The sequence below is a fragment of the Heterocephalus glaber genome, unplaced genomic scaffold (genome assembly GCF_053883595.1).
Source record: "Heterocephalus glaber isolate CG9 unplaced genomic scaffold, H.glaber_assembly_v1.0 deba00001613, whole genome shotgun sequence".
In the NCBI taxonomy this organism is placed as follows: Eukaryota; Metazoa; Chordata; class Mammalia; order Rodentia; family Bathyergidae; genus Heterocephalus; species Heterocephalus glaber.
The window spans coordinates 3,519,670-3,527,344 of record NW_028258384.1 but is presented as its reverse complement, the minus strand read 5'-3'; the positions used below and the strand labels follow the sequence as shown (position 1 = coordinate 3,527,344).

The 7,675-nt window shown below is 40.2% G+C and overlaps 1 pseudogene; it reads left to right on the top strand.

The window, feature by feature from the left end:
* The first annotated feature begins 4,966 nt into the window (after nt 1–4,966).
* Nucleotides 4,967–7,279, top strand: LOC101718435 (CDKN2A-interacting protein pseudogene; annotated as a pseudogene).
* The last annotated feature ends 396 nt before the right edge of the window (nt 7,280–7,675 follow it).

The window sequence follows — 7,675 nt, the reverse complement described above, 5'->3', positions numbered from 1 at the left end:
TACCTTTGCTACCTTGTGCACCATATTGTTTCTCCTCTGCAGTGCCTATATTCTATCCTTGTCTTGAAGCCAACTGATTATAGACTGAAACCTCTACAAACTGTGAGGAAATAAACCCCTTCCCCTCTAACTTTGGGTGTTGGTTATTTTGTCTCAGTAATGAGAGAAAAGTAACTAACACACAAGGTAACTGGATCCACTCTTCATAATCCTGGACATAGTTGAATTTTTTTTCTAAAAATGTCACTAAAGCCTCTCTATGGGTTCTAATGAAACCCCTATCAAATAAGAGAAAGGGACTTATTATAAAACTCAACAATCATATATATTAAGATGGCTACTTTCAGATATGGTATAATTATATGTAGTTAGCTCTCACTATAGGATGCCTTATGTATGTTGAGAGCAAAAAAAAAAAAAAACCACGCCTATTCTCATTGTCCTAATTCTACTAAATACTTGGAGTGGACACCCCCAAACAATGTACACACATCATAACTTTACAGGTTGAGGACTTGTCTGCAATAGACTGGTTTAATCACCCTAAAATTAGACAAGAGCCCCCAACAGCACTTACTGGTCCTGTGAAACCAATTTGTGACCCTGGCTATCCTCTGGGCAGATAGGGAGATTCCCATTGAGATTTGCATGGCTACAAGGCAGGAGTGCCAAAAATATCAATCCACTCACAAACTTACTCCATCTACAATATCCATCATCTAAGAGTGTGTTTCACTGATATGATCATTTGGCTGCTTTCTGCCTTCACTGAGATTAGAGGATGTTATGCACTACATTGAGGCCTTGACTAGCTATACTCAATGGGCCTTAAGTGATACCTTGACTGGGAATTCCCTTTTAAATAAAGACACCTGATCAATGAGACAAGGCTGTCCTCTAAAATTAAATGACCTTAGACATCCTAACGGCAACACAAGGGGAAACCTATGCAATTATAGAAGCTAAATGTAGTGTACACATTCCTGATCCTTCCACTAAGGTCTCAATAGCTGTTCAAGCTATTATACAACAGGTTAATTCCATGTCAGACCCTGAACCTCCCTGTACCTTTTCTTTACCCTCTTTGTGGAAGGCCATATCTGGCTTTTCCTGGTGCAAGCATTTACTGGCCATATTGGTAATAGTCTTGTTGATTTTATTATTTGGCCCATATGTACTGTTGTGGCTTGTATGTAGACGTTCCCTCAAAGCTTAATGCACTCAAAGGTGGGGTTTTCCAGAACTGTCTGGATCTAGGGCACGTGATGATGGGATTAAGGGTGTGTGGGGCTAACCACACACTATGGAATTAGCATAGTTCTGGGTGTGGATAATGTGAAGGCCCACCTTTTGGTGTGGGTGACACCACCTGTGTTAGTGCTTACAAGAGCTTGCAGGTCTGGAGCAAGGCTATACAAAAGACTGCACATACTCTGAATCAGATTTAATGCAGGACAGAAATTTACAAGATTGGCCTTAAAAAAAAAGATTGGCCTAAATGACTGCCCACAGAGTCAAATACAGAAGAGTGCAAAAGATCTGTCTGTGTCCTGGAGATCTGAAGGATCCAATTGAAGGCCTTGAGCCTATGACAATGCCCCATATGAATCTGCATCAGGAGGCTGAAAAATCCGCTACCAAAGTCTGAGGGGTCTGCATTGGGAGGTCAAAGGGTCAGCACTAGAGGCTAAAAAGTCTGTGCTGAAAGGCTGAAAGGCTGGTGATGGAAGTCAAAGAATCTAAACCAGATGACAAGGCGAAGACTATTCTTTCCTTCAGAGAGAACAACTGAAGCTCCTCTGAGGAAAATCAGCTGCAACAAAGATCTAAGGAAAGTCAGCTGAAATCCCACCCCCTTCCCATTCCAACAACAATCCTTATCCACACCCAGAACCATCCTGACCTAGAAAATGAATCAATTAATGACCACACCACCCAAAAGGCTTAGAGCCTGGGTGGGATAAAGGAAAAGACAGGCTTGCTGCTTGCTGCTGCTACTGCTTGCTGTTTCCTGCCTGCTTTGCCATGGACTACTTCTCTGTGATGCCCCTCCCTTCTTTGGATCCAGCCAGCTATAGACTGAAACCTCTACAGTCTGTGAGCTGAAATAAACCTTTCTTCCTTTAATTTGTGAGAGTTAGGTATTTTGTCTTAACAAAGAGAAAAGTAACTAAGGCACATATATTCCTGTTTCTTTGGCTTTGTCTCCTCCAGTCTTAAAGGTATACGTCTACCAAAGATAAAAATGCCTGCATCTATAGAAAGCCTCTACATAGACCCTCTGTGGAATATCTCTGACTACCAATCAGAACTCCAAACCCCTACAGCCAAAAATATCCAGAGCAGTCTTCCCACATTGCCCCCTCATGGCAGTTAGGGATACATTTTCAGAGTGGGGAGTATTATAGGCAGCTAAGTTAATAAAAATTAATAGGCAGTCAGACAGTGATGTCCTCTTGAGAGAGTCAGTGGAAAAGATGAAAACAAATTAAAATCATGGCCGGAGGTACATCTGAAAAATGCTAGGCCTTAAATGAAGATGAAATGGCCAGGCTTGCATGCCTCCCTAAAGGATAACTGGCAAGTTCAGAATTGTACTGTAATTAGCACTACCTGGTCCAGTAAGTCCAAATAGATATGAAACGGCCATGTGGGTGACCAGAACATCTGGACTATAACTTCCCAAAAACGTTTTTGTTCTTTTTATGTTAGAAGTTATAGGTAAGTTAGTTAGTGATGCTAGCCATGCATCCTTGCTACTTGCCTGACTTTCCTATTGGATCAATATTAGCTGAGTAGCTATACTTCTACTCTTATTGGCTGATTACTGTTTGGCCCATGTTGTGCCCACCTCATGATTTTGTCCAATAAATCATTCTTGAAAAAGTGACTTCTGTGACAACCCATTTTTGCCTCTCAGCAGTTATCTCTTAATACATTTTTCCTACCCTTAACCTCTGCTATCCTTTAAAACTCATTTTTCCATTCACAGGGAACATAAATTCAGCACATCTGACATGCAGCAGGTTGAAAATTCTATTTCTCCTATAGAGGTTGCACCGTCCTTGCTGCTTTGATGTTTTGAATTGGTTCACGGTATCTTTCATGGTCATTTTGACTTTATTTATTTTTAATTTTTATTTTTTCCCAGTACTGGGGATCAAACTCAGGACCTTGCACTTGTGAGGCAGGTGAGACACAACTAAACTAAATCCCCAGCCCTAATTTTAACTTTAGAAAAGAGCCAGAAACTGCACTATGCCAGATATAGGGGAAAAGGTGGGTGAGGGCACAACTTAAACTTTTCCCAAGCCACCACCATTCCATTGGATGGGACTGGGCAGTAGTATTCACCATATAACTGATCACAATATATTATGGCTTATACTGCATCTAGACCCAACTTCAGCCTCAAGATCTCATGGCTCGGGCTTTTGGGAATGACTAGATCATGGGAGTTTGATACTGGATTAGTCCACTGATTAGTTTACAATATAGTTCTGGGTGTATATGCTGTCTCTCCTCTGCCATGCTCCTGTACCATGCCACCCTGCCTTGGAACCAGCCAACTATGGACTGCAATGTCTACAAACTGTGAGCTAAAATAAACCTTTACTCCATTACCTTGTGGGTGTTTGGTGTTTTTCCCCACCAATGAGAAAGTAACTAAGATACCATATTAAAGGCACTGAGGAAAGAGGACTTCCACAACTGCTTCAGAAAGTTGCAAGAGTAGGAGTAGAAGGGGAAGTAAAGAGAATTAAGATGTTTTATGTTCTTGTACCAACTCTGCACAAGGAATGTAATCTATATCCTGCAAATACGATCCAATAAAAATACAAAAAAATGAATAAATGAATGAATGAAAGCAAGAAAAAAAGTCAGTGTTAAGAGCAATAGCATGAGTGTTCAGAGAAAGAGTCTTTTTTGAGAGAATTAATGGCGGCATATATTTTACTTTAATCATCTTTACAAATTTAAACATTCACTATATATCACTATCACGCTATATATGTGTGTGGTATATTTACATATATGTATACAGTATCTTGTCCAATTGGAAAAATGCCCTCTTCATTAAACTTTTGTTAGGGTCTTTGGTGCCCTTCTAAGCAAGGCTTGCCACTTGGCCTGCCTTTAGTGAGAATCATGACAAGAAATGTACAGTGACCCAACTTTGATATTTGATTGCCACCTGATATCTGATGAACATCTTCTTCCCTCATCTTTGATACCGAATTATAGGCTTTCCATGACCAAGAATAGTATTAGAACAGTTTAGGGAGAATTTCACTCTGCTTGATGTTTCTTTTAGTAATTTTCCATGGGTAACCCATGTCTCTTGGATTGTTTGATATTAATCTCCCACGGGATTACCTTTATTCAGTATTGAGCTCAATATGTCTTCTATTACCATAGTTGACCCCTATTATAAGTCTTTCAAAAATTATATATAATAATTTGCTTTCTTTGACCAAGAACGAAGGTATAAATTTATGGTGTACAACCTGATGGGTTTTGATACACACACACACACACACATATATGTATGAAGTCAATTTGCAACATATATGTATATATATCAAGTCAATTATCTATCTATCTCTCTGATTAAATCTTGCTGACATCTATCACCTCATATCCCTCATCAATTTCTACATTGGGCAAGACTATTACATAAAAAGGCTAGATATACACTCTGCATCATGAGATCCCCTTAATGAACAACAAAATAGGAAAAAGCTAAAATAAGCCTTACGGGAGACCTGGCTCTGAAGCGTCAGAAAATGAATATGCAAGAAAGTACAATCCAGACAGTAATCAAAGAAGCTAGCATTAAAAATATTCTTTTCGGTCACTTTTCTGTCAACCAGATTTGCATAGAGGCTTAAGAAAAGAAAAATGATAAAAGAGAAGGAGCCGGCGGTAGGCGGAAGTGGGCGGTTCAACTGCTCCCGTAGCTGTTGTTTGGTGTTTGGGCCTCTCTAGGGTCGTTCTCCGGAGGGCCGCTGGTGCAGGCCTCAGTGACAGGGCCGCTCGCCCCTGTGCACTCCGCCTCTTTCCCGGTGCACGTATGCTCGTGCCTTCAGCGTCCTGCAGGTCCAACATGGCGCAGGAGGTGTCGGAGTACCTGAGCCAGAACCCACGGAGGCGGAGGCGCTGCGCTGCGAAGGCGAGACTGACAAACACTGGCGCCACCGCCAGGAGTTTCTGCTTCGCAACGCTGGGGACCTGGCGCCCGCTGGCGGCGTTGCCTCCGCTAACACAGACGAAGCTGCAGACGCCGAGAGCGGCACCCGCAGTCGGCAGTTGCAGCAGCTCATCTCATTTTCCATGGCTTGGACAAACCATGTCTTCCTTGGGTGCCGGTACTCTCATAAAGTTGTGGATAAAATTCTTAGTATGGCTGAAGGCATCAAAGTGACAGATGCTCCAATTCATACAACAAGAGACGAACTGGTTGCCAAGAAGGGGTAGAAGAGCCATCCAAAAAACGAATTGTAGAAGGAAAAAGCAATTCTGCAGTTGAGCGAGATCTTGCAAAAATTTCTGCCAAAACAGAACGAACATCAGCTCAGCAATAAAACAGTTCAACGAGTTCAGGGTCATCCAGTCATCCAACAAGTCAGAGAGTAGTGGTAACTCCACTCGGAGTTCTGGCGTCTCCACTCAGAATAATTCTACAAGTGAAGATCTATCTGTTTCCAGCCAAAGCAGCAGCAGCATTTCCTCTCAGATAACAGCAGGATCTGGAAAAGCTTCTGAATCTGAAGCTCCAGATAAACATGGTTCAGCAACTTTTGTTTCTTCATTGTTGAAATGTAGTGTGAATAGTCACATGACTCAACCCACTGATTGCAGACAACAAAGTGGATCACCAAAAAAGAGTGCTTTGGAAAGCTCATCAGTCTCAGCTTCTCAGAGCAGCTCAGAGATTGAGATGCGCTTATTGGGCACCTCTGGGAGCTCAGAGGTAGAATTGCCATTATTATCTTCTAAACCTAGTTCAGAGACACCTTCAAGTGGGCTAACTTCCAAAACTAGTTCAGAGGCAGTTGTTTCATCATCAGTATCTAAAAACAGTTCCTCATCAGGCACATCATTACTAACTTCCAAGAGCAGCTCAACAAATACATCACTGCTAACTTCCAAAAGCACTTCCCAGGCAGCTGCATCATTGTTTGCTTCCAAGAGCAGCTCCCAGGCCAGTGGATCTCTGGTTTCCAAAAGTACTTCTTTAGCAAATGTGTCCCAGCTTGCATCTAAGATTAGCTCACAGAGTAGCACCTCACAGTTGCCTTCTAAAAGTACTTCACAGTCAAGTGAGAGCTCAGTCAAATTTTCTTGTTGCAAGTTAACCAATGAAGATGTAAAACAGAAGCAACCTTTCTTCAATAGACTGTATAAAACAGTGGCATGGAAGTTGGTAGCTGTTGGTGGCTTTAGTCCCAGTGTGAATCATGGAGAGCTCTTAAATGCAGCTATTAAGGCTCTAAAAGCCACCCTGGATGTGTTCTTTGTCCCGCTAAAAGAACTGGCAGATCTGCCTCAAAATAAAAGCTCTCAAGAAAGTATTGTTTGTGAATTGAGGTGCAAGTCTGTGTATTTGGGCACTGGCTGTGGCAAAAGCAAAGAAAATGCAAAAGCAGTTGCATCAAGAGAAGCATTGAAGTTGTTTCTGAAGAAAAAAGTGGTGGTAAAAATATGTAAAAGAAAATATAGAGGCAGTGAGATAGAAGATCTGGTACTCGTTGATGAAGAAGCAAGACCTGTAAACTTACCTCCAGCATTAAAGCATCCTCAAGAATTACTATAATATGTCCAGAATAATCATTACTACAATATCTAGTATTTGAAGAGAAAAACTGGCTTACTTTTTGTATGAAACAGGCTTTCACAAATTTTGTATTGCTTTTATCGAGTTTTGCAGAAAATTTACATTCTAGTTCTCTTCACAAAAGTAGTTGTAAATACTTAATGACAGTACGTGTTAAAAAGTATGCATTAACAGCGTACCAGTATGCTGTTTTATTTGCTAAAGAAAATACCGTCTTCTATTTTTAATGATACATTAGGTACAATGTGTAGCTCTGTAGAGTCTTAAAAATTTTTATACTACTTTGAATTTGGTGAAAATGTATTAAGTTGTCTACCATGCTTTTTTTTCTAACTGAATAAACCACATCAAAGAAAAAGGGACCGCTGTATTTAAATGTCTAAAAGTCTGTCAAATTTAAGGTTTTAAGAATGTTGCCCATAATGTTGAAAATGTCTGTTAAAGAATAAAAGAAAAATAGTTGCTTCAGACTATTTTTATGAGAAGTTGTAAGCATTTTTTAGATAAAATAGTATAAAGTACTTTCTCTGAAGTTGTTTAAAATTCACCATAATTTGGACCGATGCTGATTCTTTAAATGGGTTAATTTATGTTTTGAGGTAAATTTACACTTTTTATTAAAGACATAAATGTGGGTTTCTATATTAAGCATATTTTGTGACTACTACTAACAGATTGGTTTGTTTAGATATTAAATGCTTTAAGCTATTTAAAAAAAAAGAAAAGAAAAATGAGGAACTACAAAGCTACTGTTAGGAGAGTTACTCCTTGGCACAGAAGGAAATTTTATTTAGAGTGAATAGTCAAAGGTTTTTACAAAGGTCAAAGGCGGGGGAA